Source organism: Dreissena polymorpha, chromosome 13 (genome assembly GCF_020536995.1).
Source record: "Dreissena polymorpha isolate Duluth1 chromosome 13, UMN_Dpol_1.0, whole genome shotgun sequence".
Lineage (NCBI taxonomy): Eukaryota > Metazoa > Mollusca > Bivalvia > Myida > Dreissenidae > Dreissena > Dreissena polymorpha.
Genome location: NC_068367.1, coordinates 74929835 through 74943735, shown reverse-complemented (window position 1 = coordinate 74943735; position 13901 = coordinate 74929835). Strand labels below are relative to the sequence as shown.

The 13901-nt window shown below is 32.2% G+C and overlaps 2 long non-coding RNA genes across 2 annotated transcripts in view; one reads left to right on the top strand and one right to left on the bottom strand.

The window, feature by feature from the left end:
- Positions 1-5217: 5217 nt before the first annotated feature.
- The window catches only part of LOC127855177 (uncharacterized), a 23545-nt gene continuing 14861 nt past the window's right edge, over positions 5218-13901 (bottom strand). The window contains exon 3 of the long non-coding RNA XR_008037383.1: positions 5218-5289. This is a non-coding gene — a long non-coding RNA (uncharacterized LOC127855177). The remainder of the gene's footprint in view (positions 5290-13901) is intronic.
- On the top strand, positions 7672-12686 carry LOC127855175 (uncharacterized). The gene is made up of 7 exons (XR_008037381.1): positions 7672-8140; positions 8396-8564; positions 8721-8919; positions 9354-9436; positions 9650-9670; positions 9860-9942; positions 10994-12686. It is a non-coding gene; the product is annotated as an uncharacterized LOC127855175 (long non-coding RNA).

Genomic DNA, 13901 nt, shown 5'->3' with positions numbered 1-13901 from the left:
CAAATAAAAATTAAATAAACCAATAAATTAATGAAAGAATGAATGAATGAACGAATGAATGAATAAAACTATGTTCCGTTCACACTTCCTGTTTGTTATTATTTTTGGTTTTGCATACTTAAATATAATTTAACTCTCAACAAATCCCTAGTGTTTTTTAAATTATGAATCTATTGTACATTTCACAGACATGGCAACTTAACCACGCGGTAACAATATTCACTTTAGTATGTATTATATTCAATCCTAAATTCGTTGAATAAAATACATATTTTACTACTTTAGTTAGTTGAAGACCTAAAAAGGCGGTTTTCTTTCATTATTTTTAATAAATAATCGAGAAGATCGAGAAACCGTAGCCCAATTCGTTTTTCTTTTGTATCTATAAATAAACAAGTATAGATCTTTATGCCAGGTTATCTAGAGGCTAACCCCACACCAAATGGTATGATGGTAATACCATTGCATGTCCATACAGCGTATCTCCGTAAACCTAAGGCCTCTTGAACAGTATAAATCGAGTCGTATCGGGTTTGCGGTACGTAAAGGAAATTTACAATACTCAATTAAAACCAAATAAGTCTGTTGTATTGCTTTTGAATACTGAATCGGATTTCACACTTAGATATATATATATATATATATAAATATATATATATATATATATATATATATATATATATATATATATATATATATATATATATATATATATATATATATATATTAGTTTGTAATAAAAAATAACTGTAACATGAACTTGATGTTCCAGTGGGTTTTATTTCAAATATCAATGTGTTATGTTGACTCATTCAAATAAGTTACCTTACCCTACATTAAATAATCTGTTATTTCGATGGCGTTCGATTTCGCCATTTCACATTTCCTCTTAAGTAACCTAAGTTAAAGAAAGTCCAAGACAGCTTTAGCGAATACGAATGATTTGTCATTGAGTTGTAATAGTTATGGAGATCTAGCATATTTCGATTTCAAAGAGGCCGAATAAACTTTCTTTGAGTGTTTTGAAAACACAACAACAAAAGAGAACGAGAATCATTTGCAATGCGTGCCTGGCGTATTTATAAAATCTCAACGGGGTAGAGATTATATTAAATGTGACTATAAATCTGCCTGGTAGAAAGAATTGCATAGTAAATATACACGAGGTTATACGTTAACTACAAAGGACGCTGAAACATAAGCACTATACGTTAACCGATAAATGGCATCAATGGTGTTGTGCAAGTGAAGACTTTACATGACAATATCTGCTGTGTAGCTGTGCGTGTACCCTACAATAATGTATATGTCGGTAGAAATCCTAGTTTGGGGCGGTAAGTCACTGAAAAATGCGCACTTAAAGATAAAAATATATAAATGCTAAATTGGCTGAATGGTATCGTGAAAATGACGAACTATTTCGTAAAAGTGAAATCGTTATTTGGTAGTAGTGAAAGCAATATGTTTATTCGAACACTCTTGATTTATTTATGATCAATACCCGATTTAAATTTAAAATAAGATACCAGTTCCAGATTCCTTTTTTTCAATTCTAATAAGGAAAATATTCTGACTATAAAAAATCACATGTATAACAATGTACCACATAATTATAAACACCATTATTCATGTATTTCTATTTCAAAATAGTTGTACATATAAGTTTCTTCTTCAATTTATTTAGTAATAATACTGCTGGTTTTTCGCAACCAAATAAGGAAAACGTATGTAGTTCCTACTTCAAACATGATTAACAACTGGCATTTCCAACTTTAAAAGGTATGCTATTATATATATATTTCAATACTGAAATTCTTCTGAGCGTATCCAATTCAATTTTGCAGCAGAAAAACAAAACAAATAAAGACAAAAGAGGAACTGACAGTTTCACCTTAAAATATTTTTTAACAAAAATATAACTGTAAAACATTACTGTGGAAATGAATGTAGTTTTGATAGTACAATATTTATTCTAACACATTTCTATTTTTTATGGTTTATCAATAATCAAGATCCTTGTTTCGCCACTGAATAGGAAACAAGGAACAATATCATTATGTCTTATTCAAGGCGAAAAGTGTAATAACATTTTGTAACGCGACAATGAATCGTCCACGAATCTATAATGAATTGTTTTTATAAACGGCGAAAATATTTATAAAAATGTATGCTGATATACTATTGCTTTTTGTTATACATTGAGACGTTTCTTGTTAAACTTGTTTGCTGTCGTTAGCTAATTATTCTAATAGTAAGTGCTGAATCAATAAAATATGATTTTTTACCGAAACTCATGAATCTGAAAATGTGTTGTTATTCGTTAGAATATGCCTTGTGTAAAATGGTGACTTCAGATGTATCAAACTCAACTTTTTTTTATGTGTGTTGTTTTGTCATTGAAGTCATTGAAGGCAACAGTACTTTTCGATATATAAAAATCATTAATCACGGTCGTCCAAAGCATTGGGGTCTCAATGGTAAACCGTTGTAACTGTATACAATGATTCAGACCATTGTACAATACAATTAAAAATATTACTTCTTTCGTATATTTAAAAAATGTATGAAAATAAGATTGTATCATCGTTTTCAACATATGAATTGTCAGATGAACAAAAAGTTAACCAGAAATTTTGAAACAAAACACAACAACTCTGGCGGATGCACTTGTAAAACATTAAGATTACGTAAAATATACGGAGAAACCGCCTGAATATACAAGAAAAATTGCATATGTCAGAAATTTTGCTTGATGATTTTATTTTATTTCAAGTTGACCATTGTCAATAACATGTACTATTCAAGTTGTCACGTTACTCAAATAAAAATCAAATCATCAATAATTTAATGTAAGCTATTTATAAGATAGTAAAATGGTATTTTCGAGTGTTCGTTAAAAAAAATATACACACACCAGTTTGATTGTTCGGATCCACTTTGGTCATTAAGAATGGCGGAAATGACCCAAGCATAAGATCTTTTCCGACACAAAACAAAGACGAATGAAATGTCAGCTGACCGACATATAATAGCAGGCAAGGAATGTTTAACCAGTCCGTATATTAAATGGATTTATTGTCTATTGGTTTTCAAATTCTTGTTGTCATGGCAATAAACTATCGAATGCATGTTGACAAATCGCAATTAACTAATTTATATTTAAATGTTATCGTATTTTGATCATTGTCTCCTAGCTCGGGATAAAAAAAGGTTCTTCAAAAAGCAGATTGTATTACATCCGGTAAACTATTAATGTCGTTTTGTTCGCAAAGTTGTTATCAAAGTGCAGAAGGCACTTCAGCTGTTTTCTGTTTCAAGTGTTTAATATTACAGTAACAAGTTCGAATTCTTAACGTAGGCCAATAAAACAGCCGCGAAAACTGCAAACTTCAATTTAATCTACTTTTAATTGTCTACAGTGATGAGATTTTGCAAAAACATCTAGGAGGAAAATGACATTGATTCACAATATCTCATAGGATTCACATAAATTCCACTTATTAATTCAAAGATTAAGCTCAGTTTAAACAAGAAATATAGGTTAAAAAAGATTTTCGACGTATATCTTGACTTTGAAATAAAGTTAAAAAATTAAGTTTTTTAATAATTAAATTTAAGACAAAGTTTTAAATTATTTTTTTTGTCACTTGTTAGTCGCATGTTCACCACATGACAAGTGTGTTTTTAAGTGCACGTATTTTCAAACCACACGTAAATGTTCGTGAATAAAAATTATACTACGGGAGATCACATAATATGTGTCCTGCCATGGTTATTAATGAGTTTATTTTTTTCAACATCGAAATATATGGCATTTTAATATTTGATTATCGCGCGGATTTTTAATGGCGTTTCGGCCTGCGCAGAAATTGCTCAGTCTAGTTAGGAGCTGCGCTATCAGATAGAAATCATGCAAGGTTTCGCGGTCGCATTAGGTATCTCCGGACCAGACTGAGAGATTTATGTTATTATAAAAATTATTCAAACACATTTTAAAAGAATAATTTCGAAAATGATCAAAACAAATCATTGTAATGTTTTCTATTGAGTTACATATGGATAATTTATTTCCGATGGTCACGATTTTTCTCAGTAAACAGAGTATTACTTATCATTGTAAAACAAAAATGAAATTGAATTTGTATGCATATACAAATAAGACATTTTTCTTTTAATAGTTGTATTTGTTTTAAATAATGAAATAGTAGTTCTGTTGATCACTTAGTGTTTTTTTCCGTTTTTCTCCCGTTGATCTGATAATGAATCGACTGCTATTAAGGTTGCATATTAATTTCATATTAATTGCCCCAGGTGCTGTGGTGTGCGCGTTTATGTGTGTACTTTGGAATTCATGTACATGTCACGCTGCGTCTTCGCGAATGCATTTATTGGTTGACCTGCCCATGCGAGCTTTAATGAGAGCTGTGTTACGCGATTATGCGATTTAAAAAAACGCACACAGTGGACTATCTTCATTGTACAAAACAGTTATGGTAAGTATACTCATCTCAAGAAAGGTATTAACCGTTCGCCTTTAGTCCTCAATCTTTGAGAGATTTGGTGAACAGTTGTACTTTTGCATACCGATTTTCAGAACCCCACTAAAAACCTTAATTGTTCGCAAGAGAATAAGTAAAAACGAAGTGCGAAATACCATAAAGATAAACGCAGATCCATCTTTACAGAAATGGGTAATCTGAACCATTGGTAGAAATATTTAAATGAGCTTACATAAATTAAGTTTTATTAAATATCGTTCTTTGTATATGAAACCGATGGAAAATGATGCTCATTGCTAAACCAAATAGACCATTGCAATATAATAACTTGGCATGCGTTACATTAACTGGATTTCATCTCTGAAAACGACTGACAATATGTCTAAGTTAGGCACTTCTTTAAATACACCGTCGTCCATGATTTTGAGATCGTTGGAGGTTAATTTCCTTTAACAAGAACAAAAGTGAACTAAATTACTCATCAATGATTATACTGCTATGAACGACTTAATCAAAGACTTGATATTAGCTATTAATGTTTGAATATTCATCGGTCTTTATATAGCAAATATAGCATGGGTCTGCATTCAAAAACCAAAAGAGCAACAGTCAGAGTATTTCACTGTTTATTGTTTAACATCATTTATACCAGAAAGTAAACAAAATCAAGAGGCCCAGAGTGTTATCGTGCGACAAAGAAACAACAATCTTAACTCACAGTTCCTGTAGTTTGGTCAAGCTCTTGAACGGCTCCCCAGAAAGGTTGTCTAAACCGTTAGATTGCAGCCACCTGAAGTGAAAACAAATAACGCCATGTGACTTATTATTCCAACATAACAGGTAAACACATTTCAAAGGTTCCCGGTATTGATTTAAGGAGCACCAACAGTAAACAAGTTTACCGATACAATAAAGAGCAGATGAAATAAATAAATAAATATGAATAAATATATATATATATATATATATATATATATGTGTGTGTGTGTGTGGTGTGTGTGTGTGTGTGTGTGTGTGTGTGTGTGTGTGTGTGTGTGTGTGTGTGTGTGCGTGCGCGCGCGCGCGCGCGCGTGCGTGCGTGCGTGCGTGCGTGCGTGCGTGCGTGCGTGCGTGCGTGCGTGCGTGCGTGCGTGCGTGCGTGCGTGCGTGCGTGCGTGCGTGCGTGCGTGCGTGCGTGCGTGTGTGTGTGTGTGTGTGTGTGTGTGTGTGTGTGTGTGTGTGTGAGTTTGTAAAACCTACCAACCGGGGCAAATTGTATGAATACACACCAACAAACCGGGGAACACCTACCAACCGGGGAATTCCCCGGTTGGTTTTAGGCGAAAATCTCTAATCTACGTGTATGAAATACCAAACTGTCAATTTAAATTAGAAATCCAACGCCTTCCCCGATTAGCGGGTTTGTGGCATGCACAAAATATACACAATTTTTGACCAAATTACAATCGAGTGTGTATCCAGGCTTATAACAGTTCCCCGGTTGCGCTGTTTAAAAATCATACACTCGGTATTTATATCATTTAGTGAAAGTAAGTTGGAAAAATGGAGTTTCGAGCGAAAAAAACGCATTAAACTAAGGTAAGTTTTTTAATTATGTTTACAACTTTCAATTACTATTAAAAAGCGTTTTTATGTAAACGTTAAAGTAATACTGGAAGACGAATTCTAAAGATCGATTTATATAAATATCATTTGATTACAAAGCTTGTTTTACGGTACATATTCCACGAATATATTTTATAAATATACGTTAAACAAAGTAGAGCTCTAGGCAGTTTTTCGTTATATATATATAGTGGAGCTATCCTACTCACTCCGGCTTCGGCGTTAGCGTGAGCGTTAGCGTGAGCGTGAGCGTTAGAATGTTAAAGGTTGCGTACCACCTCAAATATTGTCCCTAAACATATTGCTTTTATATTAAGCATACTTCCTTACCAACATGACCCCAATCTATAAATAAGAGCAGACAACTGTAACAAGCATATTGTAAGAATTATGGCCCCTTTTCCCACTTAAAATATGCATATTATTGATAAATCTTTGTTAAAGTTTACGTACCACCGCAAATACTTTCTATGTCCCTTGACATATTGCTTTTATATTTTGCATACTTCTTTACCAACATAACCCCAATCGATAAACAAGAGCAGACAACTTTAACAAGCATTTTGTAAGAATTATGGCCCCTTTTCCACTTAGAATATTCATATTATTGATAAATCTTTATTAAAGTTTGCGTTCCACCTCAAATATTTTCTTTGTCCCTTGACATAAGGTGTCATATTTTGCATACTTCTTTACCAACATGACCCCAATCTATAAACACGAGCAGACAACTGTAAAAAGCATTTTGTAAGAATTATGGCCCCTTTTTTCACTTAGAATATGCATATTATTGGTTATTCTATGTTAAAGTTTGCGTACCACCTTAAATATTGTCTTTGTCCCTTGACATATTGCTTTCATATTTTGCATACCTCTGAACCAACATGACCCCAATCTATAAACAAGAGCAGACTACTGTAAACAACATTTTGTAAGAATTATGGCCCCTTTTTCCACTTAGAATATGCATATTATTAATAATTATTTGTTAAACTTTGCGTACCACCTCAAATATTTTAATTGTCCCTTGACATGCTGCTTTCATATTTTGCATACTTCTTGACCAACATGACCACAATCTATAAACAAGAGCAGACAACTGTAACAAGCATTTTGTAAGAATTATGGCCCTTTTTCCACTTAGTAACTTTGAATATTTTGTTAAATTTTGTGTTTACATCGACTTTACTTCTAAAGTATCAAGGCTATTGCTTTCAAACTTCAAATACTTTCTTACTATCATGAGGGTACTGCACCTGGCAAGTTGAATTTTACCTTGACCTTTGACATTGAATCTGACGGTCAAATTAATAAATTTTGATTAAATTGCCATAACTTCTTTATTTAAGATCAAAGTTGATTCATACTTTGACAAAACAACACTTACCTGATTCACCACAATGGTCTTCACCCAAACCATCCCACACGCCCCACCCTAGAAGTCCCCCCCCCCCAAAAAAAATGTTTTTGTTTTTCTTATTTTTTTTTAACATGTTAAAAAAGCAATTTGTTTTTTCTTAAGACCGTCCAACCATCCCACCCAAGCTATTGCTATCAAACTTGAAATACAATCTTATTAGTTTGTTTTATGTCTTTACAAATGTTCAATTCATATGTTTTGTGGAAAGCTGAACTCAATATCGTCTATAATGTACCACTTCTTTAAAACATAAGCGATCAATATGTTTGGTTTAAACTTATTTATTACGACATAGTAACATATTCACAAGTTACAAGACATTGACATAGGATCAATATGTTTCAATTATGGTCCTCTTCCAGTTAGAATATAACTATAGTACCTTGACCTTATTGAATATGAACAATTTCCCCATGGTGGCTTACTTTATACTGTCAAGCTCTTGAATAGTCGAGCGCGCTGTTTTCTGACAGCTCTTGTTGTTTTTCTCATCGACATTTCCATTTTAACATTTAGTAGCCAAAAGGGTCCAAGTCCCCTTGATCTCGCAAGAACGTACTGCCAGAATTACGTTGATCCACCAGGGTTTGAAGTAAAACCGTCAATGATGTCATAGGTACAAATATTTTTGTATATGGTTATGTTTAAAGTCGTTTAGAAATTATAAAAGAACATCGTAGCCACTTTCCATTAAAAAGAAGCAAACAAACATGGACTATTGGGTTACTTAATACTGGACAGAAGTATGGAAGTAGCATAAAGATCTATTGATTATTTATTAATAAAACACTATTGGCGCCTATATCTAGCCTTCAATTATATGACCAAAATGATTATTAATATAAAATGTCTACAAATATAAATATTTCAGGCGAAGGAGTCTTTGCCACTAAGCCTTTTAAAAAAGGAGACTTTCTTCTCGAATACAAAGGGGATCTGATAACACGAGTAAAACATGCACGGCAATTAGAAAAGGAGTATGAAAAGGAGGGTCAAGGCAGCTTCATTTACTTTTTTAAATACAGAGACAAATCTTGCTGGTAACTACAAATTATCTTTACTTTGCACATCAAACGTTTAAATCACGCCATTAGAAGAGGAATTATCTTTAGATTTTTCACCATAATAATTAAATTTGGCATGCGCGTTATTTTAGTTTAAAGCAACAGAAGTGTTTATTTAAATGTCTTATTCAGCACTGACGCTACCAACGATATATTTCATGAGGGTCGAATGATAAATGATGCCGAAAATGGAGACGCAAAACAATATTGTGTAATGAAAATAGTTGAAGTCAACCAAACTCTCCATCTATGCACTTTCGCCGACAGAGACATTGCAATTGGCGAGGAACTCCGATATGATTATGGAGTACCAACACTTCCATGGAGAAAGGTACATTCTATTGTAAAGATGTCATCTGTGATGGATTTATCACTGATATTTATCACATTTAAAATAAGCTTTAAATGTCTTTTGAATTATTATTTTTATAAATATAGCCAATCAGTTTTATGATTACATTCATGTTCATTCATGAGTTATTCATTTTAAATACAGATATTCAAATATCTTTTTGCCGTGAATTAAAATGTTTAATCATTGAACGTCGTCAAGCTCTACTTTAATGCGGTCTGTCTGATAATGTGTATTTGTTATTTGAATTGTCAGAAATGCACGGAGCAAAAAATGGGTATGTTTCACAGTGATTTGTTATTACTACACATGCATCAATACAAATGCGTTGTACTTAATGGTTTCATAACTAACGAACTTTCTAACACTGACTAGTTATGTGTAATACCAATTTTTATTGTTGTTTTGAATAGGCAACACAATGACTACTAGATCTACGGACAGCCAGGAACCAGGACAAACAACATCCACACACACGGAAGAAGTCAATGAGACGGTTTGTAATATTTCGCAAGGTCGAAGCTACTAAGGCGTATTTTCTGGTTGGTTTTGTCTTCAGTGAAATGGGCGTAATTTTGCCTTACTAAGGCGTATTTTCTGGTTAAATAACTTTTAGCCGTGAATTAAAATGGTTTATCATTGAACGTCGTCAAGCTCTACTTGAAATGCGTTCTGTCTGATAATGTGTATTTGTTTTTTGCATTTTCAGAAATGTACGGAACAAAAAAGGGTATGTTTCACAGTGATTTTGTTATTGCTACACATGCCTAAAATCATATTATGAACATCATGAAATTATTGTAATTGTTGTACAAGGAATTAATGCCAATGTGTTGTACTAAATGGTTTCATGAATAACGAACTTTTTAACTCTGACTAAATTATGTGTTATACCATTTTTTATTGTTGTTTTGAATAGGCAACACAATGACTACTGGATCTACGGACAGCCAGGGACCAGGACAAACAACATCCGTACACACGGAAGAAGTCGATGAGACGGTTTGTAAAATTTTACTATGTCGAAGCTACTAAGGCGTATTTTCTGGTTTGGTTTAGTCTTCAGTGAAATTGGCGTAATTTTGCATTAAATTATATTGTGCCAATATTTAATCCGGGTGATGCTAATTGGTATTTGGGCTTAACATAACACGTACGTCGATGATCATTATATTAACATGTTATAGCACACGTTTTACGAATTTTAAAAGAATAAAAATATTGTTTACCAGTTGTAGTGACTATGAACTACTTGTCTTTCAAAATCTTCATATACACAAAGAATTTAGAACTTACACCTGTCAATGAAACTGGTGAGCATGTGTATTAACCACTGTAGTCTATAAAGATCGACTTCATCATAATCACAAAAACGTTAATTATCGCTTATCCAAGAAGTGTAATATCATTAATTTTAATTTTCAGTATAACACTTATACGCTGCCAATTACTGTGTATGAAACTCTGAGACATTAGGAAATTTAACTTGCGTGTTACATATGGACATTGGTTGATATTTTATCTTAACGACAAAAAAAAACAATAGCGTCTACTCGATATTTTACTATACGATATATTCTGACATGGGTAAGAAAAGATAGTTCATTTTATACCCACCACCGCACAATACATACAGGATTTACCGTGAACCGCAGTCCGTTCACCAGTTCTTTTTTCTTCCAACACATTTGTCCAGAGAAGTACAATACCTTTCATTTAACCGTGCATACATTTTGTCTTATTAGTATCTGTAAAAAATATTCATTGTATACTTTTTCGAACTTTGATAACATGTTATAACCTGGTATATGTTATGACATGCTACGTCGGTGTATTCAGTCAATCTTTAAAAAAGTAATTGTTTGATTCATTAGGCAAAATAATGTTTCCAAATGTGTCGTGTGACATCGATGTCATTATCAGGTGCCGTAAGTACCTGGACGCTTTTGTCGTAATTTTGCTATGAAAAATTGTACTGAAGTATATATTTAATATGAATATCTTACACACGGCAGTTAGCGACGTCATATGGTGTTTTATTATCCATGTACAGAAAAGGGTACTTCAAATACCAGGAGAACAAAACAAGCAGCCAAAAAGCAATGGAGTGAAAACGAAAAAGGAGCTGTCCACAGACACTTTGATCGTTTTTTGATAATGGGTAAATTACCAGGGAAAAAAGAAATACTTGCATGTATTGAATGTGAGAATGACCTTCACAACAGAAGTTGGAAAAATGTCAAAGACTTTTGCAGAAATTTAATTGAAACAAAAAAGCGACGAGGACTTTTAACTTAAAAAAATATTACACATATAATGCACGTTTAGGAGAATACGTTAAAGGATGAAGTTGCCACATTTTTTTGTGTTTTCTTGTTCTATATACTCTTTTCGAAAACGATATATGTGTGCTTATTGTATTTGAATGTTTTATTAATACGGTTCAGTCAAAAACGTTATTTGTTCATAATCATATCGCCGAACAAATTAGGATTGGTATATAGTTCGGCCAAAGAGTGTTTCTTTGTACTTTCTATGACGAATTTCTACGAGTTACTCACTATACAAGTTATTTTTTACCCTAAACTTGGTGTATATAAATGAATATAGCAAACATGATAAAAAATCAATCTAGAAGGCTAAACGTTCAGAGAAGGCACAACAAAATTCAGTCGGATAAATGGAAACAAACGTTTTGTTCAAGCATAACAAACAAACACTTTTAGATGTAATAAGATAAATGTAAATAACATAAAAAAACTACTGCTAAACTACTGCTACAATATGAAGAATACAAATGAATATTTTGTCAATTTTACTAAATTTGTTTTGAATGACAGGTGTCTGACTTGCAGTTGAGTACTTAATAGATATTTTAAAGTAAAAATTTACCAAAATGTAAATTATTGCGTAAATATCGCACTAGAATTGATTAAATAGTTGTTAAATATTACAATAATTTCCAACACAGATTTGTGTGCATTTGTTTTGCGTGTAGATATTCACATAAGCTATCAATTCACATATTTGCTTTGTGTATATAATTGGTATGTTTATATGTTTTTCATATCAAAATTGCTTGATCTACAAAAATTCGCGAGGAGTTTTGCATTTTTTCCCATGTTTTAATTGAAGTTTATAATTCAACGACGATGAAAATTACTAAGATGCCAGATTTAGTTATGTGTTTGTCTCATTTATGGTTAAAGATCAATTAACATACCCATTCCCCAGACTAAGATATTGTTAAAACAATTTATCGCGTTTGCGACTGACCTCTTTTATGCATTCTAACACAAGCTATTTACTTGTTTTTTTTTCGAATACTCTTCATGTACACACACTTGAACAAGCTGTAGATTACCTAGAACAAAACATATTTGAAACATATATTCATATGTGATATGTAAATGCATGCACAAAGCTAATAATTTATCATGTTTATACACTTTGCGATATGATGCTATAATGTCGGTTGTTTTAAGTGATTAATCATTATGTTAACCATGTTATCTGCCATCTGGAATGTAATTAAGTGTTTTGACATGTATGCGAAATTGATCGTGTTCGATTTGGTGCTGTATATTCAGAATTGAGTCACACTGTTATAATTTTCCTGTTGGTACATATTATTTTTAAGTTGGCACCAACAAGGGTCTAACAATTGATCCACATGTGCACTCCCAGTAAGTATATATACTACAATGTAAGTGATTTAAAATAATATTAAACTACGTGTTTGATAAGTGTTTGCTTTGGTTCATATTTAATTATTAGTGTTTTTATATAATGATAATGCTGTCAAAGTCAGCGGTGATTATACGTGTATAACAACATTAATTATAACTTTTATATTGTTTTCAACAAATAATATATGGATGACACATCGGCATAACTTTTCAGTGCTTAAAATACACTCTTTCTATTATATTTTATGCAAAAATTAGGTACATAAGTTGGTTTACATAAAGGTAGTTTGAACAAAATACGTGAATTCAAATCTTAAAAAAAGGTGTTTGGTTTGCAAGGGAAAACAAAGCGATTGCCAGTGACTATTTTCCTTAAAATATAATCTGTTATTTCGACAGGTAGAATTAAATGTAAGTTCATTATTAACGTTAACCCGTTTTGGGCATTCTCTACTCAAACAAAGGCATACATACTGTATTTTTTTAATACAACACATGTTTAATGGTATCACAGTTGTAGAATTGGAATACATATATTATAACAATAAATACTGATCATTATTCAGATTGACCTACCTCCGTAGACTAAGTCACTGGAGCATCAAAATGCATTGTTATCAAGTCGTTTTGCTAGTTTACTAAACTATTTAGTTTCTCAGGCCTCGCCACATTAGTTGTGAAACGTTCATGATTGTTTCAAGTTACAGATTTTATTATTTTTGAAAGTGCAATAAATGTATTTAAGACAATTTAAGTGAAGTGGAAGTTGCCATGCGTGTGAATGAATTTTCTGATGTTTACCTATTTCAGGGGATTAAATGCATGAGTTATTTTATAATGTCAGAGTAAGGACAAAGTTAATTTACACTACTCAATCTACATGCATATGGGCAGTTCTTCTTTTAGGATAAAAAACTTCATAGTACGTGAAAATCGTGAATGCTTTTTTCTGATGGAAAAAAGGAATTAAACAAATAAGCCGCCTCCCCCTCTCCTTCATTCGGTTTGACAAATAGCGTGGCCTGAAAAAAATAACATTATTTTTAAGTTTTAAGAACGAATTGTTTTCATTTGTTGATTAATTGCACCATGATTGTTATGGTATTTTGCAGCACTTGCATGCTTGTAGTCGGCTTATATCTAATGAAGTCATAAATGTATTGTTTGATTGTTTTGTCTCTTATGCTTATTTTGACGTGAATACTATTTGAGTCAATCAAATAAGGCATTTGTGTATAACTTATATAAGGTCATATGATAAACATATTTAAT